This window comes from Falco punctatus, assembly GCF_963210335.1.
Source record: "Falco punctatus genome assembly, chromosome: 10".
NCBI lineage: Eukaryota > Metazoa > Chordata > Aves > Falconiformes > Falconidae > Falco > Falco punctatus.
The window spans coordinates 16,999,933-17,027,592 of NC_137590.1; the positions used below are offsets into that span (position 1 = coordinate 16,999,933).

At 52.0% G+C, this 27,660-nt stretch overlaps 1 protein-coding gene across 8 annotated transcripts in view; it reads right to left on the reverse strand.

Annotated features, from left to right (window-relative positions):
* CDH22 (cadherin 22) overlaps positions 1-27,660 on the reverse strand; it is a 98,104-nt gene extending 70,444 nt beyond the window's left edge. For 3 of the 8 annotated variants that reach the window (XM_080404090.1, XM_080404085.1, XM_080404091.1), the window contains exon 1: positions 10,661-27,123. The gene's annotated coding sequence lies outside the window, so the exon portion shown is untranslated. Of the gene's footprint in view, positions 1-1,272 lie in introns of all 8 variants that reach the window. The other 5 variants (XM_080404089.1, XM_080404088.1, XM_080404087.1 and 2 more) reach the window with 5 other exon arrangements.

Genomic DNA, 27,660 nt, shown 5'->3' on the forward strand with positions numbered 1-27,660 from the left:
CTCTTCCCCACACTGCCCTGGTTGCCGAGGGGAGTGAGGTCTTCTTCTGGCAGGGTGCTACCGCTGCCCACACTGGTGGCAGACGTGTAGGCAGCACTCCCAGCACTGCACAGCTGCTGCTGCCTGCACAGGGCCAGACCACACCAGTCCTGCACAGACAATGCTCATGCTGGAGGATGCCAGCGATTGACAGCGGGAGCTGCTGGCTGTTCGGCCACTGCTGCTAGTCTTCCTAGCAGAAGTTTTCCCGTCATCTCACTTCTGCAGCCATGAGCTAGGAGAAAAGCATCTGTTCAAGGACTCATCACCTGGCTGACTTTAAAGCTAACAGTTTAAAGAAGGCCTCTGGAGTAAGCTTCAAGCCATCCGGCAAGGCATTATGGACAAAGAGATGAGACCTGTAGCCAAGGGTAGATTGCATTTGGTGAGCACCTGGGGAGGAGAGGCCTGATCAGGAGATGGGGAGGGGTATGCAGCATCCACCTCTCCCTGCACCAACACCCCAAACTTCCACCAGAGCTCTGCGACACCAGCCACAGCCAGAACTACTCATGAAACATGCGCATATTTACTGGTTCACAGAATTAATCTGCTGTCATCGGTTACTTTAAACAGAAGGGTGAAAGAGGATGAATGGAAAGAGGGCGATCCTGGACTAGATCTCCACCTACTCCCCACAGAGGGTGAACTGGACTGAGCTCTGCACAGCCCTCTGCACGATTCTAAACAGCCCCAGCAGTTCAGACCAGGGGCAACTCACAAATATTTCCCTGGCTCTTCCTCACACTTGTCATTCCTCTAGTGCGGCTGCACCAGCAGGGCAGTTTCCCAAAGCATCCAGTGAGCTGCACTGTCATTTCTGCATTTGCCTGTCTGGATACACACTTTGTGAGAAGCACGGGACATACTAGTCCCAGGCACCACTCCACACTGCCTGTTCATGGTTCACAAGTGGTGTTTCATGCAATGTGCACAAATCTGTTCACACACAAGGGCTCACACTCATATTCTATCCATCTCATGCACAGCTAAGAGCGCTCACACACACTGGCACTCCTTTGTCCACATTTGTGACTCATTTGGGTGTACGCATATATTTTCCCTGCCACGTACACATGCTATATTTCATGTGCATGCGTGTGTTAGCTGTCACATGTGCAAGACCTGTGTACTTCATGCTTGAAGGAGTGCAGGGTCTTCTGTGTATTGTTATGTTATCAATCACGGTACAGAAGCACTAAGAGTCCTCCCCACCCCTCTTCCCTGCCAGACCATTTGTTATTAAGACTTGTCCACACCAGCCATGTCAGGTTGTTGGAAATAGCACGAGTCCCTCTTGCAGTCAGGCCTCCCCACGCAGAAGCCACTCATGCCACTGCTCCTGAAGGGCCAGCTACTCTTGCCAATCTGGTGAGAACCCCTGTCATCAAGCATCAAAATATGTAACATCGGAGGCTATGCCTAGGTGAACAAGATGACTTGTAGATGGGTGACAGACTGAGTCGCTCCTTCCCACTGTTCAAAGTCTCACAGAGCAGAGTAACTGCAGCCTTTATCGATCAAACACAGGTATAAAGGTTCCTGCTTGGGAGCAATGCAGCTGAGGCTGCCCCACCTGCAGCAGATTTCAGAGCAAGACACAATGACAGTAATAGGACATGTACAAACCTGTTTTATCACACTTATGTGGATGTACAGAAGATACATACAACAAGATATAGCACATCACTGCCACAAACAGTATCTCTCCAATTTCTCACATCTGGAAAACTCGTGGCTATTTTGGAGTTAGATCCCCAGACACCAGGAGATGTCAATAAACTGAACAGCACAAGCTGTACCACAGCAAGAGCTCCAGGCCAGCACCCAGGGCAAACAGTAAGTGTGGGAGGAATACCCTATCCAACATCTCTGCCTTGCCACTCTGCAGCACTTTTGCAGGCAAAGCTTCCAGATGTGTCCAAAGTTCAAGTACAAATGGGTTGTACTTGGTAAATACCACTGCCAGAAAGAGAACTTAATGAATAGTCCATTCACACACTCTCAAGGACTACTACATAAGCAGAGTCTTGGGGAGAGGCAGTCACCAGCTGCTGAAATCTCTCCCTACCCTGCCTACCCTGACACCCTCTCCCTGCCATCCAGGCTTCTCCAACACTGGTTCATAAAGCCCTGCCAGAAGCCTGACAAGGCAGCAATGCCACTGCCAGAGAGCAGGTCTGCAATCACTGAAGACCTCCTGAACACGTAGGGAGGCTGAAAGAAAGCCAGCCCAATGGTGCAAATCCAGGCAACACCAGCAGCATCAGCATCTTGACCAGGCTGGCATGAAGGCAGCACATTGCCCCAGCTGTCTCCAGCATGCAGAGCTCAGGGCGCACAGCTGGCAGACACCATCCACACTGGCTCTGTGCGGGCAGCAGGAGCCATCCTCATTCCCCTCATTGCACCATTTCACACCTGAGTGGCAGCTGCAAGCAGCCGATTTCCTCCATGACCTGACTACCCCAGCCACATGCTGGAGGCAGCCCCGTGTGCATGCAGGGATGGCACTGCTGCTCCCTCGGGAACAGGCACCGTGCCTTTTCTTTCAGCCTTGCCAGAGTTACAGCGCATAAATGGAAGCGGCTAAGTCCTAAACGGTATCAATAAACCGGTAAAAGCAACAATTTAAATGCACACACTAAAGCAAGGCAGAGCAGACAAAGCAAGGGGCAGAAGATGCCGCAGCGGGCAAGCACAGCTCCAGCAGAGCTGCTCTCTGGCTGGCGGACAAGCTGGCACACAGTTCCCAAGGCAACTTGCTCAGCCCTGTTGCATCTGAGCACTCCACAGAGCAGCTACTGCCACGGAGAGGAGAGTCCCGCTGAGCACGCATGGGCTGGGCTGCCGTTGCTGTGGGAACCACAACCTTGTTTTTAAGATCTCAGCCATTATGCTGCTTTTTACATTTAAGAGATTTCTCATCTTACTGCTATGTCTGAACTAACCTGGTTTGCTAGTGGCTGTCTCATGTCCGAAGTTCAGCTACGCTCAGCTGAGCTGTTGGCGTGCTCTTCCTATGGGCAGCGGCAGAGGCGGTGCAACCCAATTTGCCTCGATGTACCTCCAAGACACTCGGGTCCCAGGCTACAGAGCCCATCTATATGCAACCTATTGCCAGCTCCAGCCCTGAGGACTCAGAGCCACTAGGAACACTGACCCAGAGACACACAACTGGATTCTTCTCCACCCGTAAATTCTCAGCCTGTTTGTCTTCTGTCACAGCTTCAGGCCACAGCTAGAGTCAGTGTCACATTGCTCCTCAGCATGCACACCTTTCTGTCTGCCACATCACAGACCTCTTCCAGAGGCAGCAGACCCAAGGGCTCCAAATGCTGCCTGTGCCCTTGCAGTGGCCTGCACATGCAGCAGCAGGATTTAAAGTACCCCAGGGCTGCAAAGCACTACAGAAGGTTCTGTGCACAGGAACCAAGACTAGCAGTTTTATTTCCCCATATTATTGAAGACCTTTCACCAACAGCTGGAAGTGCCACTTCTCTCTGCCACACATGAGCAGCGGAGCCATAAATAACCAGTGGGAGCTGCTGCTCTTGCAGCCAGAACCAGCCTGCAGCACAGCATCCCAAGCAGGCAGCAGCATGCGGGTGCAGGTGTGCAGCACACATGCACGCACATGGCAGTGAGCCCAGGCACGGCTGTGCCAGGCAGGTTTTCATGCATGCAATGAAGCACCAGACTCACACTGCCTTGGTCCCAGGGTCATGCCCCCTCTCCTCCTGCTCCATCGTGCCCGCTTCCCAGTCATCAGCACAACTCTCCCCCTCCCCTCCCCACAAGAGCGTATGCAGTTTATCGGTATGTATTTGGCACAGCCATACTGTACATCATGTTGACAGTAGAAATTACATCCTGAGCTTATGTTTTACACTGTGCTCTGTCAAAACTCACCGCAGCCCAGTGATCAGGACAAATTGAATAGCATCCCGTCCATGTCAATATTTATTTCATTTTACAAATGCATGCTGATGCAGGGGAAAGCAGGCAAGGGAAGGGGAAAACACAGGCAGGCCACAGCACACAAAGATAGCACTGCCCAATACGTTACAGTCCTACACCTACAAACCACACTGTTGCCCAACACAACTGCAGTCCCAGAGTCAGAGCAGTAGTGCCCCAGGACCCCAGGGAGGGGTGATCCCAACCAAAGGCCAGGTAAGCATCCTGGCAGCTCCTGCAGTGCTCCCTGTGCCCACGGCTCCGTTGGAAAGACTGCCACACCGGTACTATTCTTCTGAGACAAGCCTTTAAAACCAGCAAGAAAATGCAGAGCTCCCCCCCATCACCTACAACAGATGCAACAGAGCAGAAGGAAAGCCCTCCCTCCTCAACCCCAGCTTGCTCCCTGAGCTAACATAGGCTTGAATGCGTTGCTTTGGCTCCTTAGCATCTCCTGGCAGAGTTGCATGAACTGCCTGCACAAGCATCAAACCACTCCATCTGTTTGGAGTAGCCACAAGAATGCTATAAAAGCTGCTGAGTAAAGCACAGCTTGTGCTACCCGTGGGAATGCAGAGCCACAGAACAAATAACAAGCACAAGACAGGAGCTCCCTAAAACTTGAGCTTTTCCCTGCTTTCCCATGGCATACCCAGGCCCCAAAGGACACAAGGAAACAAAGGCTGCAGCAGGAAGGTTGCTGGTCAGAGACAATAGCTGAGTCCTGACCCCTATGGCCCTGGGCATGGCCCTCATTGCTATCTGTAGAATGAGTTCAGACTGGGAGTATCAGTCACTCAGCTCCAGCCCCCTTACCCAACAAAGACAAGGAAGGAGCGGACAGCAGCACAGCAGGGATGGTCTCCAGGGTGGCGCGGGGGCTAGCAGTTGCTTCCAGCACTTGCATGCAGAAGCCCAACCTGACAGCTGAAAACTGGGAGCTTGTGGACTCCCATGCTGCTGGACAGTTGCTCCTCACACTGTGCTCTCCACTGGGTTCCCAAGGGCAGGGCATGCAATGACAGGGGGAGCTGGGGAGGATCTGTGGCATGCCTGCATCCCAAGGTCTGCCTTGTTGGTCTAGAACTGGTATCATTCACCACGGACATGAGGAAGCCGCATTGGTCCAGCACTGTTCTGTCAGCTTTGGCACTAAGCGTATCTACTACACAGGAAGGACAGAGAGAATAGCACTGAAAGATGCAAGAGGCAGGTCTGAGATATATGTAGAGCACAGACACAGCTTTGTCAGCAGTTTGCAGCACTGCTTCCAACAGGCAGTACTACAGCATCTTTGGAGATGACCCAGGACAGGGGCTGGATGGACAAAAGCTCCTGCAGCAGCCATATGTGCCTTGCTGTTGGAGCTGCAAGAAGAGCACAGCTTCATACCAGCTCCTTCCCCAAACATGCAAGTCTGTCTGGAGACTCTCTCCAAATAGCAGGGCAGATCTTCAGTACCAACCAGTCCCCTCCATTCTCTGCCCAGCACCTCCTGACCCCAGTGTGCCTTTACCCGAGAGCTCAGAGGGTGAGCACTGGCTCCAGCACTATTCACACATGCTAGCTGTGTCAGGTGCGAGGGAACAGCTGAGGCCACGTGCAAGCACAGCAGCAGCTCTGGGGACCACGCTAGCACCAGCTCAGAGTCTGCATCCACAGGGAGCCCGCCCTGCCTCACACTTGAAAGTGTGGGTGGCACAACAACCCAGCCTCGGACAGATCTTGCTGGGAGACGGGACAGCAAAAAGCCTGCAATTACTTCAACAGCAATTCTTCTCTAGTACTGCCTACAGTGCAGCACACAGTGTGTAACCACATCTCTCCTCCTGTTAAACAGAATTCAAATGTGCTTAATGCTCCCGGGAAAGGAGCAGGCTGGCTAGAGCGTCCTTCCAGTATCCGTTCTATGGAGGTGATACAAGCATGGCAAGGCTGCTACAAAGTTCTAAGTTGGTTCATAATCTCCAGGCCTAGGGCTAAAACATGAACGAACTCAGGCTCTCTGGAGCTCACTTTCTCTACTGGATATTGTAAGACAAGATGAGGCAGAGATACTTCTTTTCTTTTATGAACTTCTCAAAATTTAGAGATGAGGGAGAAGGCAATCCTGCCAGACACAAGATACTATCAACTCCAGACAAAGACACACAGTAGGCATATCACATACAAGCATTCAGCATCCCATGTGCTGCCTCTGACAACGTACCTCATCAGTACCACACCAACCTCAACCACTGCACCATGGCCAAGCACCCACCTATATTCCCCTTGACTTCCCACAGCTCCTTCCGAGCATCCAAGCAGCATTTTACACTTACCCCTTTGGGCTGGACAATGGAATAGTCAGGGCATCCACAGCCCTCAGTCCTACAGGGAGGGCTCTGCAGATTTAAACCACTAGGGATGAGCACCACAACCTGACTGCTGCTGCTTCAGTTCCCTCTGCACCACTGCAGTACCACAGCCACAAGCATCTTTGGCTAGAATACATTAACACGCACTGCTAATTCTGTGAGGGACATCAGCACGTGTGAGAGCAAAGGTGTGGGATGCCCACTCATGTCAAGGCTGATCATGATCACAGCCACTGCACTGCAAATCTCCATTCCATAGCAGATCCCACTAGTGATATGGCATTTAAGGCCCAAAGTTTGGATAAACCAAAGCTGGACAATGTGTCAGAATACCGTGGTGCCAGCTAGACAGGCTGTTGCCACTGCAAGCTCTGGAAGCCCCATAGCATCCCTCTGCTGAAATACATTCTGCAGAAGGCATAACTCTAATTCAGCATCCTTTACAGAATCTCAATGCATTTTGCCAGTCAAGTGAGAGATGGCTAGAGATAGCTATCTGGATGGCACACGGCATCACAGTGTGTACAAACGCTGGAGGTAAGTGGCCAAGGGATTCAAAACTGTAGAGGCTTTTGAAAAAGGCTATTTAGATTACTTTTACTTATGTAGTGAAAGGCTTGTGTAACCAGTTACTGGATGAACATACCCAAGTGCAGGTCCAGACTGTGCAAAGCAATGCTTGATAGCAATCTGGCTTTCAGCAAGTCTTCTGCCCCAATACAGAGCACAGAAGACAGGCAAGTAATGATAAAAACAAGTTTTCTCAGTAATATCACCCTAGTCTCAGCTTTGAAAAATGGGCAGAAAGTCCATCATAATTAGTAAAAGTTTAGTCATGCTTGTTCTTGAAGTAAATCTCTGGGTTTCCTCTTTCTGTTTCCTTGAAATTACTCTCCCAGCAGGGGAGTTCTTCCTCTGCTTTTCTTCTCAGATAAATTTGTGCACAGTCCAGGTAAAGTTGCTCTTCCAGAGAAATTTCTACCTGCACAATGCTCAGAACTGTATGACTAAACATCCATTTTCTACCTTCTTTTTAAGTTGCTTCAAGTTTAATTATTGTCCTCTTTGATGCTGCCTTGAGAAATTCTGATAGAAGAGTGCAGCAACTGGAGCTACTCACCACCTTTTGACTTCTCATGTTCAGTCCCTTTCTGCTATCAGACACACTGGGAGGAACAGTGTTTGTTAAAGCTCTCACAAAAGCATTGTTTGGAAAAAAAGTATTTTCTAAGTTCATATTTTTTTCCTCCAAGTCTTCTTTGGTCCAAGTTTCAAAGAAATTTTAATTGCAAAGAAAATCTCAGAGTCTGCCTTGGGGAAGAGGTTTTTACAGCCATAACGGTCTCGCTCTGCAGCAATTCTTTCCCAAATATGGAATTTTCATGCCTAGTCTACGTGAATACAATACTTTTAATTCGCTTTAAAAAATAATCTCTGAGAGGAGGTGGAAGCAAGGGCATCTTCCTGTGGCCCCAAGTACATACGTGATTCCCTCTGCCCAGGCCTGGGAGAAACCACCTCCAAGCAGAGAGGGAAGAGAAGCATGGAGCTGCTTGGCACCCCACACCTGCAGGCTGGTGCACAGCTGGCTGCGTCGGGCAGGGCAAGCTGCACCAGCACATCCACACCAGTCCCCACACAAGGAGCCAGCTGACCACAGCTTTCAGGAGGCTCTGACTAACCAGGCAGAGCAACCGGCCTCCGGGACAAACTGCTGTCCCAGATGAGCGCGCAAAAGCTCTGTCTCCGAGTGCCAAAGAGGCAAGTCAGGTAAATGGAAGAAACTGCAGCCCCAGAGAGGATGGCTGTCCGTCTCCAGAGCCCAGGAGCTGCTTGACCGCAGAGACAGCAGCCACCGCTCTGCTAGGCCATTTGTGGTTTCCCCTTTCTGAACTGCACCCTCCAAGCCCTTGAGCGCAGCAGGTCCCTTCCTGCCATTCAGCACTGGGACCACAAGCGCCTGCATAGCCCATCTGTTACACATCAGCCCTGCTAGCCCCATGCCAGTCCCTCCTGCTATTTGGATGCTCCTTTTGCTCCCCTCAGGACCCTGCTTGCTGCAGTTACTCATGCAACACTCAGCACAGCTTCCGAGGAGCAGTAGCGGGTGTTTCCCTCCTGCTTCCTGGAGGGAATCACAAATCACAAATCCCCAGTCAGCTCTAGAAGCAGAAGCCTCTGACACCTGAGCAACAACACAGCACCAGCAGGCACCGGCCTCTCCATCCCTCTCTGCCGATTCAGTGCAGTGCTACAGCCTGGGTACCCAGCAGCTCAGGGCACACCCATCATCACCAGCACAACCAGACACACAGATATTAGCACAGAGCGAACATCTGCAGCGCAAACTCCTGCTGCCACCCCACCAAGCCCCACGCATCAGGAGTGCTGGCACCTGACCCCATGGAGAGAGAAGGCTGATACCAAGGGATGGATGATTCAAGGGATCACAGGCAAGTCACTCTTTCCTGTGAACCTGACAAACTGCCTGATGTGCTAGCAAAAAAGCAAAACAAAGCACTTGAGCACACGGATCTGATAAGGCATGGCTAGTCTTTCCTTTGCCATGTTGTAAACTGAAAGTTGTACACTGCTAAGCACTGCACATCCTAGGACCCACCAACTGCTTCAGCAGAGTCAAAAAGCAACGTATCTGTCTAACTTCTCAAAGGCTTGTGAACAGAATCATTAATAGAGGCAGAAGAATCAGAGTTCTCAACAGCTGGGGGTAGACCCAAAAAAAAACCCAAACAAAAAAGAGAAGCCCCATTGCCACAAGCCCAAATCTGGTATAAAAGCTGAAAGGGAAAAAACAAGCAATGAGTTCAGTCATGGCCTGGCAGAAAATGACAAGGGAACCCATGTATGAAGCAAAATCCATGAGACAGGAGATTAACTTAGTCAAGGCTATTGCAAGAAACTTGGACTGAGTTGAAGAACTGGATTGAGCCAGGGGACTGGCCAAACAGGAACTGAAAGTCAGTGCCAAACTGGCATTAACACCCAGGTGAAGCTGAAAGAGAGCATGTGAAGGAGAGCCTGTCTCTAGCTGGGGAGGAGGACAAGGTGACGTTGCTGCTCCTCCAGTGCCTGCCTGCAGCAATGACACTGACCCAGCCACCACACTTCCTGCATAACCTTTCCCTAGGCTTGGCACCACCAGCAGAGAAAACATCAGAGTTCCTTTGCTCCCACAGGCCAAGGGTGAGTGGTGCTGGTTATGGGGAAGATGCCTACATCCATTGCAGCATCTCTGCCACAGCTGCTGGGGTGGACAGAGTTCCTCCTGCTCCAGAGCTCAGACAGGTAATTAATTTTAGGATCTGAATGGACAGCTGCATCTCAAAGTCATGCCCTTTACAAATGCCCTGTACAAAGTCAGAAGTTGCATTTCCAACAGCCTCACATCTTTTATGCCCCGTTACCTCATGAGGAGGCAGAAATGCTCCCATACAGCAGGGCAGAGAACCTGCACAAGCCTCCACCACCAGAGCTGATCGCCATGGCACAGCCCAAGGACACAGGAACCAGCACCGTTCCGCTCCTTGCCTCCTGCTGCCACTTCTTTGGGCCCTGGAGGCCAGCAGAAGTGACAAGAGAGGCATGGCACGAGCACAACAGGGCAAGTGGAACCAAAGCTGATAGCCTGGACAAGTGGGCACCTGGATAGGAGTTAAAGGACAGACTGAAATAAAAAAAACCCACACAACCACAAAGTGGAATTCATACACTTTGACAAACATGGAGGGAGTGGGGTTCTTTTAAGCAAATGTTTGGCAGATGCATGAATTATTTATTATTCAATATTGTGTGATTAAATGAAAAATTGAAGACGTTCACAGCTTTGTTTGCAACTTTCTACCTCTCATGAAAGTCTGCCCAAATTCCTACAGAGAATAACAAGTGGGTATTATACTGAGCCAGAAGGGTTCAAAGAAACTTCCTTCGGTTTGCTGCTCAGGGTCAGGCTTAGACTCAGTCCTCTGGTGAAATAAGTACTGTAGCGGGGACATGTTGCTTTCAGGAAGGTCTTGCTGCTACTCATTCTTCTTCCCTATACATTTTAATTCTCTTGGCTATTTTGTCCCTGGAAAAATCAGTCCACACGATAGGAGACATGTGACCCCTCTTTACAGAATGCATGAGCCCAAGGAAGTCTCTCCCTGTGGCAGCACACCATCCTTTTGAGGCTAGGACCAAGTCAGCATAGGATCACCCACACTGAAGTGGGGAGGTCATGAGGGAGGGCAAGAGCAGAGAAAAGCAGGACAAGACCCGGGAGAGCTGCACCACAGGTCTCATACCTGCAGCTTCAGCAGTGCTTTTTTCCGGTGTAACAGGACGACCGAGTTGTGCACAGCTCCGATTAGAAGCAGGCTCCAACTTTCTGTGGCAGGAACCTTATGCCGACAGCAGCCTGAAGAGGCAAGTGGCTTCCTCAGCACCTCAGGACAAGGTCTGCAGCAATAAACAGCTGTCAGAAAGGCAGAAGAATGAGATTAATTAGTTATTAATAAATGCCAGTTTCAGCCCGATCTTTCACACTTAAGAAAACTGTTACAAGGATTTTCTTATTTTCAGAGGAGCTCATTAAATAAGAATTAGAAACAAGATAGTATAACAGATAAGAAAATTATTTCTGCAGCTATATCCTGCCAAAATCCGCTGCTCTGCACCTGTACTCCTCAGCCACCCAGGCTACCAGATTTGACCCCGCAGCATCCACACAGCAGGTAAAGCACCATGCCAGCACCTCACTGCCAAATGCCCTGTTATCACCACCAGCCACCACCACCCCAGCAATACTGTCCTGCCTAAACACAGGGTTTTCTGGCATGTGGGAGAAGAGGCTCCAGCCTCAAACCTTCCTGCTCTCCAGAAATTCCTAAGCAAACACACTGTGGAGAAAGGAAGGAATAGCACAAAAATTTGGGAACCTGAAGCTGAACGCTGCACAGCCTCAATCCTCAAGCAGGAAGCAAATATGCTTTGCTAAGATGCAGCATTGCTCAGAGAAAATAAAATCCACCACAGTTGGCAGAAATCCCGGGTAGCTGAGTCACCTACACATTTTGGTAGCACATTTTGGCCAAGTCTATTTGAAAGTCTGCATCTTCTTGCACAGCAAAAAGTGAACCACTGCACACCCCTCAGGGCTGCCCCAGACAATCAGAGCCCTGCTAGGTCCCTCAGGCTGCACTTTGAGCAGAAACAGGCCAGTAAGGAGCAGGTATTCTTGAGAAAAGGCACCAGAGCTTCACAGACCCAAAAGGGTCTCTGGATGGTCACCAGGTAAAGATTCATTCGAAGCAAAGCCCACCTGCCCCTCATAAAGCACAATGAGGAGGAATTTGACCCTCTTGCTGGGCCAGGGCCCTACGTGCTGGAGCAGATGGGTCAGGTCTCTAAGCGAGCAATCCTCACAGCACACCGTTCACCAGCAACCTGTAGATAAAGGCTTTCTCCAGCCTGTAACAGGTTAAAAGATTAAACCCCCTTGTAGGCAACCTGCAGACAACTGCAATAGGCTAAATTTTGTATTTGATCGTTAATGACAGATGCATTATTTATTTGGAATTATTTACTTCATTCTACTAATTATATCACCATTGATAGCTTCTGTTGATGCACAGCACTTTGAATCATGTCCCAGGAGTCAGACCCTGTCCAGAGCAACACAAACCACAACGGTCGGCACCACAGCACAGTGACTGCCCCAGTACAAACAGGCAGCTCTTGCCGAAAGCTGCTCACTGTCTTGCAGATACCATGAGGTCATGTGTATTCTGGATGGCCAACATTCCGCATTCCTCCCGTGCATTGCCAGGTATCCAGAGGGTGCTGGTGAATCCAACTATGGTCCCCCAAGGGCTTGCTTGGCTGACTCAGAGGGAAGTGGCTCAGCGCTCTCTTGTTCCTCCTGCCCCAAGCCCTTCTAGTGCTCACACCCCAGCCTCCCCGCTGCAGGAGGTAAATGTCACGAGTTTGGGCCAAATCCATCAGTGCTGGCCCAGCACCCATGGCCCCACCAAGCCATGCCCACTGACACTACCAGGGCAAACAGCCCGGATAAGAGAATCTGCATGGAACTGGCCTCCCCCCAGAGCAGAGCGGCCCCTTCTCCCTCTCCTTGCCACAGCCCTGAACATTTCACCACTGCTCCTCCCCACACACACCAAGGGCAGAGCTGCCCTGATAACACAGCCATGCAAGCAAGCCCCAAGCAACAGACAGAAGAGGCCAGCATTCCCTTTGCCTGAAGGGACCAGTCCCTCAGGAACCACCCCAGTGAGGACGGGAGCCCCTGGAGAGAAGGATGGGGAAGCTGTCTCCCCCAGGGCTTTGCTGGCAGCACAGCTACACATGGCTGCACTACGGAAAAAACTTCACTTGAATGCAAAACCAGAAGCTTTTAGCATCCTGTCTGGTAGAATCAAATTTTTATATCCTTCCATGCCCAGTAAATCCTGTTCACAAAGAACAAGAAAAAAGGAAGTAAAAGCCTTAATAAATGCTGGAAGAGCAGGGAGCCCACACCAACTCCCAGCCCTGTGTAGCTCCTGGATAATCTAAGCAATAGTTTATTTTTCTCTCCAGTATCATTTTCCCAGCTTGATCTCTACTGTCGCAGTATGATGGTTTCACCCCATTAGCCTTGCTTAAAAAAGTGATCCCAGGACTGTGAGTGTTATTGCCCACATAAATCAGGAGGCTTTGAATACTGAGCACCTTTAAATAAACAGCTGATGGAAGTGAAGTTCCGGGATCATTATTAATAGCTTTTCATTTCTGTGTCCGCTGTGCTGTGACATTCTTTCCCAGCAGAAAGCCTCCGCTTCCTATCCCCAGTACATCTGATCCCATGAGTCCTCCAGTCAGAATGAATGACTGTACCTTTGTGTTAATTGCATAGCCCGTTCCACAAACTGCATACTAATATTCACTAGCAAGAGGAGAAGAGTTTGTAGACCAGGAGCAATGGGGCAGTTCGAGGAGAGGCAGGCCAGCCCTTGCCCTGTGCACAGAGGTGAGGAGTGCTGGTCGTCTCACCTCCCCTTAAGGAAAGGCAGATCCTGGCTCTTCCAGCACACACCGGTAAAGGCTACAACAGGGCCCTGCCGCATTTCTGTTCTGTCTGCCCAGGGAGCGTGCCCTGTACCGGCTAGACACAGGCCTCCCCTGCCCTGCCAGCTCCATCGAACTGCTCGCCCCCCACCCCACCCCCGCAAGCACAATGCCTGCCACTCTCTGCACTGCAAACAGCTCCTGTCCCAGGGACACGGACCCTTGGAGAGGCAGCCACCACAGACCAGCCCTGTTAGTACTTACAGGTGCTGTTCAAAGACTTCACCTGACCAGATCGGGTTTATTTTTCGCTAGCGTGCCTTGTCCAGGGAGGAATCACTCTCCTCCTCCACCTTGGCTATCAGGGTCTCTCCTGAGAGCTGCAGGCATGTGTGTAGCAGCCCTGAGCAGATGAGAGCTCTAAATGCCACGGGCAGATCTAAGGGCAGCAACAGCTAACACTGGCAAACCACCCATTCCCCTCATGCAGGGTGATGAGCCTGGGATGGGACTAGACACCTCATCGAGAGGGATCCTGGCCACCAGCTCTGGGAGCCCCCTGCTTTGCTGTCTGCTGCCAGCACGGACAGGCAGGCACTCCCAGTCTGTATTCCCAAAATCTTCACGCCTAGGACCCAAAGAGAGTTGCCAATGCTGCTGCTGTGTCAGCAAACGACATCAACCCCCAGACCTGTGGCTCAGGAGACACAAAGCTTCTTGTAAAGGGTGTTCAGGCTCTCTGAGACACCTTGCCCAAAGAGAGGAGGAGATGGTCCAGCTGGCAGCCAGTCCCAATACAGCTACTAACATTAATACAAGCAAAAAGGCTCCACAGTGGCCAGCAGTGCCCAGGGTGGGCTTTCCAGCCTCCCTGCTCCTGCCCTTTACTGCAAAGACACAAGAACTGAGGGTCCTGCAGCTACACCCAACCCCCAGTTTCATTTTACTGTTCTTGAGCAACGACACCACATATGGGTCATGCTGCTCAAAGAGAACACACAGGGTAAGCAAGTATGTCGAAATGGTCTTTGCTGTGTATAAATCAAAAGGGCTGCAGACAGCAGCAAACTCCAGGAACAGGTGATGGCTTCTGCTTTTACTGCCTGCTGCTCGCTTTTTCCCAAATCCAGTTCTCAGCAAGAAGATTCAGGATACAAGCATCGACACAGGCAAAACAAAAGGTTCTCCTCTGAGAGCGCCAAATTGGAAGCAACCATCAGAAAACTGTGGAGTATGGCTAAACAAAGCTGAGAGAGACCACTACAGAGAGGATACACATTTCTTGGAGGACTTTAAGAGGAAAAAATTAAAGTCTTAAATCTGTCTCCTGATTTCAGAGCCCTTCCTTAGCTAGAGTCTGAATCACTGATATCATGATAGACTAGCACTGCAGAGCCATGTCCTTATGGCAAATCAACGAGAACACCCTAGGTTTCTGCATATGATTCTGCAAGCCAGATATGGTACTGCCTTCCCTCTGCAAGAAACTCCGACCACTTTGTCAGGTAAAATAAAATATCTTGATGCCTCCTCTGCCCCCTCCTGCATTGTATTTGCAGTATGGGGACAGGCACCCAGCAGCCACATAGGACCTCCAAGCAAGGGAGATACAGTGGGCACCACAAATGCAAAACAAGACAGCCTCAGTGTGTCACTAGAAACGCTGCTTTCCAACCACCAGACTTCAGCATCCCATTGAAGCATCAGCTCTCAGCAGAGGCCAAATGTGCAAATTGCAGTTGAAAAGGAGAACATTTCTGAAAGCTTGAAGCACGTGAGCACAGCAGACTAGAACAGAATCCACAAGTAGCTTCGCTTTAATATCACTACCAAACCAGTGGCACAATGAGGAAGGAACAGACTAGGAGCTCTGGGAACAACCACTCTGCTCAGCACAAGTGATAAAGGGAGACTAATTGGCCAAATCCTCAATCAGGTGTAAAGGTTCAGGGCTTTGGTGTACAACTCCATCAAACAAGATGGGCATGTTCACGCTGACATTCCAGGATGGACACAAGGCACACTGTGGGGTTTTGTACAGGTCACATTTCACAGACAAACCCCTTTGCTTCTGCCACTCCTGGCAATAGTGAGACTGAGAATCTCTCTCCAGCACACAAGCTTTGAAGGGTCTTTCCTGACGTATCTGCACAAAGTAGGGACCTTGGGGCCTTGTATGTAGGTTCTACTGTTATTATCAAAAGAAATAAAGAGGGATATGGCGAAGTAAGAGGCAGCAAAGCAGCCCAGGGAACAAAGGGAGAAAGAGAGCAAGCTTACAGTAGCAACAGGGAGGACAGAAAAGCAAATGGACAAAGTGCATGTGAAAGAATAGAGCCAAGGAGAGATATGCATACACGTGAGCAAGCAGGAACGTGCTGGAACATGTGAGTATGCATGCATACAGGAGGGGGCATGGAAACCCACATGGGCAGGTGCAGTAATTTGCAGCTCCAAGTCCTTCAGACCCACTGCATGTTTGCAGCCTTGCTCTGCTTCAGCAAGGGGCTTCCCCTAGAAAGCCCCAGCGCACATGCAGAACTCCTGTGACCTAATTCTCTCCATCCAGCACACAGCCCAACAGCCACTCAGCACTGGTGACAGTGAAAGATCTTCACAACCAAAACAAATGGCAAGAAGCTGGCTCTGAGTACTCTCATCAGGAGTGGCCACCCCTTCCCCAATGCTTGAGAGGAGAACTGGCAGCACGCACACACACACTCCCATGTTCCCACATGCAAACATGGCTTGCTTTGTCATCCTCACACCTCGTTCATCTGCATCCTGCTCTCTCTGCCACTACGCTGCAGACCCTTGCTGTCTCTCCCCTTATTCCCTGGGCTGTTCTGCTTCCTCTTCCCTCTTGATGCTCCCCTCTTGCTCATTTGATGACAATCACATTAGAATTCACATACATGGCCCCAAAGTCCCTTGTGTGTGCCCAAGCAGGTCCATCCAGAGCCCACCACCCCTAACCAAGCAGCCAGATGCAGAAGTGCTGAAATCCTGAATTGCACATGCACCCTTACTCCAGCCATGCTGTGCTATTCCCCTGGGTGTTGCCAGACCAGTCTCTAGGCTCCCACCACTTCTAACACCACAGGAGGTAAATATTGGACTGGCTGTCAACTGGGAGCCCTGCTGCAATGCAAACACACACACTCTTTTGTGTCCTGTCCTCCAAATAACCACCTTTCTCAGGCTGCTGGGCTGGCAGCAGCCTCAGGCAGAGTCTGGGCATCCAAAGCCAAGAAGTCTCCAGCCAAAAAGCCATTCTCCCCCATGCTGGGCTCGGAGCTGTACACATCTCTTGCCACTCACCACTCCCATCAGACCTCACAGTGAACCGACATCAAAACTCACACCTGAACATGCAGTCACTGTGCACTGTGTCATGATTCAAAATCAGAGTAACAACACACAGCTGCCCTGAGCAGGGCTGATAGCAAACTTTTGAGAGGTTCAGGACTGAGCCAGACACAAGCACTGCATCTGTGCACTCCTCAGCCCACGGTGGGGTGCACCGAAAGCGTTAGCTCATGAGACAGCTTCTCCTCATCTTAGTGCAGAGGCACAGACACATCTTACACACAATAACATATAAAACATATAAACTTATCAAACGCTTGACGCACCAGCTAGAAAAGGAGAAAGAAAAATTGTCATTGCTATTTCTAAATATACTTGGGAGGCACCAGATAGCACAGTGATGGACTAGATATAAAAGAGATAGAGATGAGTCTCAGTACCAGCCTTTGATTGCTCACAAGGGAAACGCACGTGCTGCCTTGTGGAAGACAGGGCCAGACATTGTGTCCTACCTCTGACTAAGCCCAGCTCAGCTGTGGTTTAAAGAAAAGGCCTTCCAGCCTGGTGCTTCATGGTCCCTCCCTCTCATTTCTACTTCACAGCAGCTTTTCACAACCAGGACGGCGCTTGGTGTATGCAACAGACTCAGCTGCAGGATGTTCTGGGACAGCCTAAGGTTTGGAAAAGGCCTCCCTAGAAGCACCAAACCTGACTGGTGTCTGTACCCAGGAGCTGAAGGGAGATACTCAGCAGCAGCCACAGCCACAGAGCAGTCGCAGGTCAGATCCTGTCCTGCCAGCTCCACCACTGTGGTGGACTGAGGCTAATTTACACCAGATGAGCTACCAACTCACTGCACACATGCAGCCCTGCTCCATGAGGCTTGCTTTCCAGCACTCAGTTATCTCTCCAGCTTCTCACAACAGAAAAAACACATGCTTGGCAGCATCACAGGCAGTGGCATGCCTTTAAGTGTGCCTTTGCCATCAGATCAACAGGACAGAGGCCACATCTCTCACTGCACTGCCCAGGTCTAACAAGGGTCCTTTTGCAAAGGGCACCAGGCACCCCAAAGGGGCATGCAATAAAAGGTGTTTAACAGTCCCTGTACTGAGTCTGGCTGGGACGGAGTTAATTTGCTTCATGGCAGCTTAGACAGTGCTGTGTTTTAGATTTGTGACCAAAACAATGCTGATAACACTAATGTTTTAGCTGTTGCCAAACAGTGTTTGCACAGTATCAAGGCTTTCTTTTTTCCACTATGCCATGCCCCAGTAACTAAATTGGGGGTGCACAAGAGGTTGGGAGGGGACACAACCAGGCGGAAGACCCAAATTAACCGGAGAGATATCCCATGCCGTCTAACATCGTGCTCAGCAATAAAAAGGGACAGGAGGGAGCTCAGGGAGGTTAGCCACCTTTTGTTCAGAACTGGCTGGGCATCAATCTACCCAAGGAATGTGTTTGCCATTGTACCCCTTTTGTTTTCTTTCTGTCCTCTTCCACTTCTTCACATATGAAAACATTTTTATCTTGACCCCAAGTTTTCTTGCTTTTACTCTTCCTTTCCTCTTCCCCGCCCCACTTGGGAGAGAGGGAGTAAGCAAGCAGCTGTGTGGTACTCAGCTGCTTACCAGGGTTAACCCACGGCAGTCCCCAAACGCAGGGCAGCACTGCTGCCAGCCGCACTCCTGCTGCGCAGGGGAAGGCAGACTGACCCTGTCCCCATGCATTCCCCAGGAAGCACCAGCCACGGCACAGTGAGAAGCTGCTGCTCTCCTTGCGCAACCCAACGCTTCAAGCCTCTCAGTCCTGTGATGTGAGCTCACAGCTCCTGTCCTGGAGCAGCCCAGCACCACCAGCTCACCCGGCTGCCGTCACCTCCCAGTGAACCATGCCTCCCCACCCCCCACAACTACCAAAGCACTTCTGCACCCTAGGTGCAAAACCAATTCAAGCCTGAACTGATGGTTCCAGCATCCTTCCCAGCCAAACATGAGCCTCCCCTTTGCACAAAAATGTAAACAGCTTTGTCAGACAAAAATCCATAAACGCTCACCTGTGGTTGCTACTCCAGCTGGGGGGAAGGTTCAGTACTTGCATTTCACTTCATGCCTCAATTGCTTTGTGGTACCAAGGAAAGGAGCAGCACCGTCTGCCAGCACAACAGTCAGTCCTCTGGGCAGGACTAACGATGTCAGACTTCACAACCACAGCTCCTGCTCACAAGCTCTTGTCTGCCTTAGCTAATCCATTACCAAGTCCTAGGCAAGGCAGAGCAAGGCCACGTCTACATCTGCAGGGTGAGCCACAGTCCCTGGTCTCCCATCCCACAGCCCGTGGAGGCTCACAGTCGCAGCCCCGGTCCGTTGTGTGCCTGTGGCTTGTCCACTGCCCACACACCCAGCTGGCCAAGGCGTGGGCATCAACCCACTGCAGAGGCTGTTAACATGTCGCGAGGCCACCAGAAGAAGCTGGGCCAGATCACACCCCCCCCCACCCCACCCCCCAGGGTCTGCTCGAGAGATGAACTCGGGTGGCAATGCAGAGAGGAGGGGTTTGGGAAGGACACGGTTACTTCTCAGCCTCAGTGAGACCAGCTGAACTATTGCCCGGTGGAGGATCCCGGTTCTCATCTCATCTCTCACACCACCTTTCAAATTAATCCGCTAATTGGCGTGCCAGGCTGTGCATACGAAGGAGGCTGCGTGGCTCCCTCTGCCGGCACGCGGCCCCAGCGGAGCCCCCCGCCCGCCCCCGCAGCCGGGGGAAGCCGGAGCCGGCCCGGGGCCGCCGGGGGAAGGGGCGCCGGCTCCCGCTGCAGCGCGGGTGAGCGTGCCCAACGAAGCTGCCTTCGGACTGCATCACCGGAGCGGGCTTTATGGCAAGAAAGTACCGTGGCCTTGGGGAACGGCCCGGAGGTTGCTGCAGCGAGCGGGTGTTCAGCCGACTTTTAAAAGTTTAAACAGGAATGTAATTTCTTAAGGACTCTGCTGACACTCAGCTTATTCCAACCTGCCTGCTATCAAAAGGTTCAACTGTATTTTGTACGTGGGAAGGCAGCCAAGCTCGGAAAGCTGGTAAAGTCCAGCCGCTGAAGGAATCCCTCACCTCTACGTCCTCGACCTTCTAGACTACAGTGATAGGGGAAACAGATCCCCCTCCCACACATGTACAATACTGTCACCAACAGCCACGTGCCTTGTCAGAGCCATAACAGGGGAGAAAAAGCATTTTTCACATTGTTAAAAAATGGAATAGTGAAAATCCAAAAGATCCAAGGCCAAAGGTGACTCTGGAGTCGGGGATGGGCTGGGGGGTGGGGGGGCAGTACCCCATTGCAGGTTAACAAGCTCATTTGCTCACTTCTATTGTGTACTCATCTCAAACTGTTCCTCTCTAGAGTCACAGGGTGCTGGCTGTGGAAAGGAGGAGGTGCTCTGAGCTTAGAGCCACTTTTAATGACAAGGATTACTGGAGAAACAGCATTTTGGGGATTTGGGATTCCAGGAAGCAGCTGCAGTAAGGAGCAGAGGGAGATAATCCCAGTGTGACAGACAGAGATGTGAGGAAGCTGGACTGGAGAAGGGAGCACAGCACCCCCAGGCACACACAAAAGCTACCGTCTTTGCACAAGGCACCCTGTACAGGGGAACAGCCACCCACAGCAGAAAGAGGCTAACAGAACAAGGGCCTGGCCCAGGCCCCCCCAGCACCCTTCTGTTCTGGGATGGCCAGAACATGCGGGCTTCTAAGCCTCTGGAGTAGCCAATCCTCATCTGTCCTTCCTGACTCTGGCCCGTGTGGGGACTCAGACCCAGAGGAATGCTCTGCACTGCAGCCCGCCGTCAGGAAGCCCAGGTTCTCCCAAGCCACCTGTGGGCAAGCAGCCAGCAAGGGGAAGCCAGGGTCTGCCAGAGCCGGCAGCAACAGGGCACTGAGGGGAGCAGACCCAGGGTCTGGGGGCAGAGGGTATGTGCCTCAGGGTATCCAACTCCCATGCCTCTCGGGTGGGCATGGGGCCTCACACCCTCCATAAGCTCCCAAGTGCCAAACCACAGGTAAGGGCAGCAGCGGTCAAGGAGGATCAGTGACAGACAGGTGCCACACGCAGAAGCTGTGCTGAGTCCCCAGGTGTTGCTGTGCACAGCAGAGGGGAAAGGCCTCCCTCGCTGGCCCCACAAGCATGTGGCTGCAATGCATGGGAAGGACTGTGTGCCCTAAGGTACTGGATACAGCTCATCTGTAAGAATGAGTTTTCTCCTGCCAGATCAGTGTCAGGACTGTATCACGCACTCCTGCTCTGACTCCGTTTTGCAGTCAAAACCTCAGGGAAATGTTAGCTTACTAAAGCAGTGTTTAAATCCTGTGGGAGCTACTGTTTCCAAATGTCTCATGTCCTTGCTCTGCTAGGTGCGGACACCTTTCCCCATCCACGTGCACGCCACTGCCTGCCTGTACCCACACTCATACACAGGCTAGAAGGCAGAGCTAGAAGGAGTTCCAAGCTCTTGAGGCCCCATTTATTGCCCAAGATGTTTCTATGGCGACTCCCTTCACATCCTGTCGTGGGCTGCAAAAAGCTTCTGGCCATCCACAGCTTCAGGTGAGTTGAGGTCCTCAAGCTTCAAGTCACCTGCAGTTGTTAATGCCACCAGCTGCAGCTAAGAAGAGATTAACAAAACCCCACCTGAAGCGGCCACGGCGAGTGAGGCAATGTCACCAAGAGGAGTGATTCCCTGTTTCCTTTCCTTTGGTGCTCTCAGGAGTACTGTAGCAGGGAGGAGCAACAAAGAGGGGTAGGGAGTATATGCAAAAGGGTGCTGGACAAACAGTTCTGCTTTCGTGGTACCCTGGAAGGGCTTCCCAGCCAGCAAGGCTCACACATCTGTTATAGCCAGAGCACAGGACCACTTCACCCTGTGCAGTGGCTCGCCCTGACACACTGCTTGCCGAGCCAGGGGGCAGGATGCTCTCAGCTCTGCTTGGTAAGTGCCTGGCTAAACACTTCTACAGGGCAGCCATGGATCTGCGGCTGCTGCTGTCAAACACCAGGCCCAGCATCACCTCCATTGCACCCACAGCTCCCGTCATCAGCTAGTCAGGGCCAAATTCAGCACAGGTGACAGCAGTGACAGGACACGTGAGACGGGCATGGTTGCTCTGTTTGTGGAGCAGGCCCTGCGCACAACAGTTTGATAGTAGTGTTAACAGGCACTTTGCCCAGAGTCTCAGTCCTGCAATGCAGGAGCTAAGGCACAGCTCTCTCACAACAGATCCGAAATTACGAAGCGTAGCTCTGAGTCAAAAGTGAATGAACTCTGCTGGGCTTATTCTTCCAGGCTCGTTGATGGCACTGCCAGAGCCAGAGTAAGGGGCAAGGAAGTGAGTAAAAGCAGGGCAGCAGCCTGGGGCACAGCACGCAGAGAGGAGGTAGTGCAGATCTCCCACACGCAAGAGAAGGGCAGGACTGAAAATCCAAAGAAGTGCTACCATTTGGTGAAAAATTGTCATTATGTTTAAATAAGTATTATAACCTTGACTTGCGTTTAGTGATCTGTCCTGTGTTTAGTGAGATGGGGCACTCAGCAGAAAGGAGACACTTTCTGAAAAGCACCTTGATTTTCAGCACTGCTTGTACATTTAGCAGCAGTGGATGATCCAGCACAAACCCGGCTCTTGCTCGCTGCCTTGCCTATGCCCAAGGGCACACTTATCCCCGCTCTCCAGAAGAGCAAGGCAGGGGTCTCAGTTTAGCAGGGTCTGTGCTCCACCTTTTGCTCAAAGAGGTCTTACAGAACCTCTGGGGAGAAGTGCCTGGTGGCACCAGGGCTGCCTCTATCCCCAGTGGGTACCAGTGCCCGTGCTTCCTGCACTGGGGCAGCGGCAGCGTGGCTAGGGCAGCTCAGTGAGGAGGTGGCAGAGCAGGCACCCTGAAACCCAAAGTTTGAAGGTAACAGCCATGCCCAGCCCGCCAAGGCACAGGCAGCCCCAGACCAACCCATGTACAGTCAACGGCCCCTCCTCATGCTCCCACCTCCTAGTAGTGTCCTGTATCCCTGTTTGCTTTTACCTGCACCAGGTAATGTTAAGAGCAAAGGGAGCTCTGCAGGTGCAGCAGGCTCCACACCCCGCTGCCAGCTACCACATGCCAGTGCCCACAGTGTCCCACAGGCCCTCAAAGGGAAAAAGAGATGGTACCGTAATGGTGTCAAAGAGCTGGAGACATCCATTTGTAGGGAGAACTCACACCATGCTGCAAGAGGATGAGAGGAACAGCACCACCAAGAAGATGACCCACAGCTTCTGTAGGAAAAGAAAGAACCTACACCCTCTGCAGGCACCCCGGCCAGCCTTGTGGGATTATGTAAAGCAGAGACTGCTGAAGAAGATGTCCACTTTCACAGCCCAGACATTGCACTGTAGAATCAGCACTAAAGTACCATCCAACAACCCTTCCCCAACAGGATAACACAGATCTAGCTCCACTCAGCTGTGGCACAAAGACAATGACAAGAAAGAAAAATGAAGGAGGCACAGAGCCAGACTAAAGTAAAGTCTGGGCTAGTCTCTGAAAACAGGGTTGTTGCAAAGGATAAGACTGAAAATTACTGTAATGTGCTGTATTCCTTTTATGGACTTTGAAAATAATAAAAAGTGATCATTAAATGAAAAAGAAATTGTGAACTGGGAGGATGGGTCTCTGCAGCAGCTACTGGCAGGAATAGAGACCCCGTCCACTGACCCCTCCTCAGCTTTCTGAAGCAGAAACTAACCCACAAACTGGATGCAACTGCATATACAGATGATGCTGAGCAGTTAGTGGGCACTCAACCCATGCTAGGTGAATGGGTGAGTCCCAGTCTAAACCGCTGAAATGAGCTCCCCATATACCAGGGCTGCATGGGGGCCGGGAAGGTGGACAGGCAGAAAGTTGCTGCCCAAACCCAGCCACGAAGACCCAGCTTTTCTGCAGGGGTGGAGCAGGGACTGTGCTTCACAAGCAGCATGGCTCACAGGAACACTCAGGCATGAGCCCTGCACATACTAGAGCAACCAAATCCAAGTGGCAGAGCTCTGCACCCTCACTCGCAGCCCAGGGCACAACCACACACACACATCACCCAAAGACAAGGTAAAATGGGGGCAGCCCTGCCAGCTGTGGACAGCAAAGGTGCCAAGGGTGCAGGGCAGGATGCTCACAGGGCTACAAATGGTCTGAGGCACATCCCTCCCCTTCAGCCACCTTTCCCTGCAAAGAAATGCCATGGAATAGACTGGTGGTAGAGACAAAAGTGAACAGGAAGGCATTGTACACCGTGACCACCTACCAGCTCAGCAGGCAAGGAATGTTGTTGGGACTCATACCCACCTAATCTTTACATGTAATTTTTCAAAAAAGCAGATCCCTCAAAATGGCCTGTGCCTCAGGATATATATGGACTTATCTGCAGAGCAGTGTCATTGCTTGGAAACCCAAACACAGTTGCATAACCACATGGTTAACAGATACCAACACAAATTCATGCATGGTTGTATTCTTACACACAAATGCTATTTAGCGACGTGATGTCAAAAGAACACAAGTATGACCACACTATTTCTTCTTCAGTCTGTTTTTCTTTACTTTTCAAATACAGGCTTTCAAAATATAAAAAAATAATTATTTGAAAAATATGTACTTGTACTTTCAAATCCCACGTAAAGTCCAGTTTTGTTTCAAAGCTTCTGTGAGCAATCTAATCCTTCAAAAGAAATTCAAGTCCATGGGTAGCAAAAGGGGTTTCAAACAAACAAACAAACATTCCTCACAATATTTGCAACCAAATTTTACTACCGTGGGTGGGCTAGAGATTAGGAGCACAAAAGTAAAATTTGCTAGGAAAGAAGCCTGCTAGCTCAATAACATTTTCAAAGTGCAAAAAATACACAACAAACAGTAAATTATGACCCTATTCTGAGACTCCTTACACACAAGCAAGGAACTATGGATTTTTCAAATATGGTATTGCATTTTCAATCATGAAAATATTATTTGATACAGAGCTAGGAAAAACAGGATTTTGACTGTTATTTTTAACCTACCAACAGTCCTTTTTTTTTTTTTTTGAGACCTGCCAGCTTCTTTTGAGGAGTTTTAAAATTGACCTTGTTTCAGTAGCCACTTCTCTGTCCTAGGTATGAAATCACCATATCATATTATGAAGTGTCAATGCACCAAAAAAGCAAAGGGCATTTTCTTTCTTTTTTTTCTTCTTTTTTTTTTTTTTTTTTTTTTGGCAGGAACAAAGCTGGCTCTTTTACCTATGAAACAGCACATACCTTTTCTTTCATAAGCCCATCAATTTCAACATTGTATTATTCAGCAACCAGCATTTCATACAGAGACCAAACCTCACTTGCTCTGACCCCTACCTCACTGGAGCAGAGAGATGTACATGATACAAAAGTCAGTACAGAATCTGGGCTGGCTTATTCAGATTTCAGTGGGCTCTACCCTGTGCTACACTCAGAGTACTGCCAACATTTTCAGAGATTTCATCAAGGAGCAGCAAAACCAGCCTTTGGCCTTGAACACAAACACACAATCAGTACAGGAAAACAGTTTCAGATTCTTGTTTCTATTTCCCCCTGCTATGTGATACCCAAAGCCACAGAAGCTAGCTATTTTCAGCATTTGAAAACTGATGCATCCGAATCATAATCTCCAACCCCGATAACTGTTTGCTGCAAATACTCCTTACCCAGTGCTCCTGAAAGAGGTGGAGAGCATCCACCAGTCTCAAAAGGGAAAACCTGGCAGAGCCCAGGCTCCAAGCCAGGCACAAGACCTCAAAGTACAGAGACTGCAGACTTCAGCCATTCTCTGGACGTTAGGTACCCTGAAGAGGTAGAAACAGGTCCCAAAGAAACAGCCATCATCTGAGCTTTCCATGGAGGCATGCAAGACAATGGTATTGGCTATTGTTGCAACGTGTGGTATTATAACAGCACAGTACCTGCCTAGTAGCAAGGACAGAGAGGGACATCTCCCCATTTATTTCCTGGGGCCATGCAAGCAAGCTCTGAAGAACCAAAGCTCTGGTGGAGCCATCCTTCTGAGCCGTCTTTGGTCCAGAGGCTTCCCCGAGATGCACTGCACTGCCTTAGGTAGTAATGTCTGAACTCTTGAGCCTGCCTCCCCTTGCTGCTATCTACACCTTCATCCCTGTAACCGGTCTTGTTCAGGCACAAAACAAGAGGAAAACACAACAGATCTCCCCAGATTGTAAGGGATGGCACAAGTGTCAGAAACCGAACAAAAAAAAGAGACCACAGGCGTCTACTGCATCCCTCCTTCTCCTGCTGGCACTGCGAGCGACCACCGGAGCCCGGCTGCCACGGGATGCGCTCCCAAGAGGCTCAGCCGGGCACACCTGGCGCGGCAGCTCGGGGCCTGGGCGAGCGGCTGGAGCCGGGCACGCAGGAGGAGCAGAGGTGGCTGCAGCACTTGCTCCCAGAAGGCCTGTGCGCAGCCGTTTGGGAACCACATTTTAAATGACTAAAGTGCTAGTTTTAGCACAGTTATTTTTAGTTTGTTGTTAGAAAAATATGGCTCTGTAAAGAGAAATGTCCCCCTGCCTGCTGAGAGGACCCGGAGAGCACTCCTCAGGCATCTCAGCTGCACGTCCATACACATCCCCAGGCAAAGCCCCTGTGGGAACCGGCACGCAGGGCTACGGTCTCAGAAAAATGGGGGGAGGTAGCTCCTGGGTAGGAAGGAGCCCAAAGAGGACGTTTTAAGATACCACCGGTTTAAAAAAGAACTGCAGCTCCTCAAGCACCCAAGCGCTTTCGTTGAAGGGTATGCCGAACCCCGCTGCTGACAGAGCCGGCGCTGGACCCCGGGGTCCGCGGGCGGAGCGCCCCGGCAGCCCCCCCAGAGGGCCGCCAGCTCCCCGGTCCCGCCCGCCCTCCCACGCTGGGGCGGCCCAGCGCCGCCACCCCGATCCCGGAGCGCCCCGGGGTGCCGGCGTGGTGCGGCCGCGGCCGGAGCCCGCGGTGCCGGGGCGGCGGGGGCAGAGCCCAGCCCGCACTCACCTGCGGGGAGCGCCCGCTGCAGCCCCGCCGAGCGGCGGCAAAGTTTGCGGAGCGGCGAGAGACGGCGAAGTTGGACTCCCCCGCGGTGCCCGCCCGCCGAAACGAGCTGCGCCCGGCGAGCCGTGCCGTGCCGTGCCGAGCCGAGCCCAGCCCTGCCGTGCCGAGCCGTGCCGTGCCGTGCCAAGCCCAGCCGTGCCCGCCGCCCGCGCCGGTTCTTACCTGGGGCGGCGGCCGCGGCGGCTCCCCCGCGCCGGGCGCTTGGCCTCCCGCGGCATCCTGCGCGGCGCGGCGGAGCGCCCCGCCAGCCCGGCCCGCGGCCCCGGCAGCCCCGACCGGCGGCGGCGAGCGGAGCCGGCTGCTGGCACCGGGCGGGCACGGCGCGAGGCGGGGCGCGGGCGGCGGGTGTGTGGCTGGGGATGCATGTGCGGCGAGAGCCGCCTTCCTCCCCCTCGCTCCCTTCCTTCCCTCCTTCCCCGCCAGCCCAGCCCAGCCCAGCCCAGCCCAGCCTCTGCTGGAGACTCTGAGAATGCAGCGCCGGGTCCCCGCCCGGGACCGGCCCCGGGCAGCCCGCCCTGGGGGCCTCCCCGAGAAACCGGCCGCGGGGATCCCGGCGCGGGAACCAGCCCAATCCCTGCCTCGGGCCCCGGTTCCGGGGCCTGCCCCCCCGCCCCGGGACCCCCAGCGCGGGCCCTCTCCCCCGCCTGGCCGTGCCAGCCAGCCCTACGGTGCCCCCGCCCCGCGCCACCGCTGGCCCCGCTGCCGTGCCCGCCCCGGGACCGATGGGAACGGCCGGGGCCACCCCGGAGGCAGGGAGCGAGCCCCCGTGCCGGCGGCACAGCGAGCCCCCCCG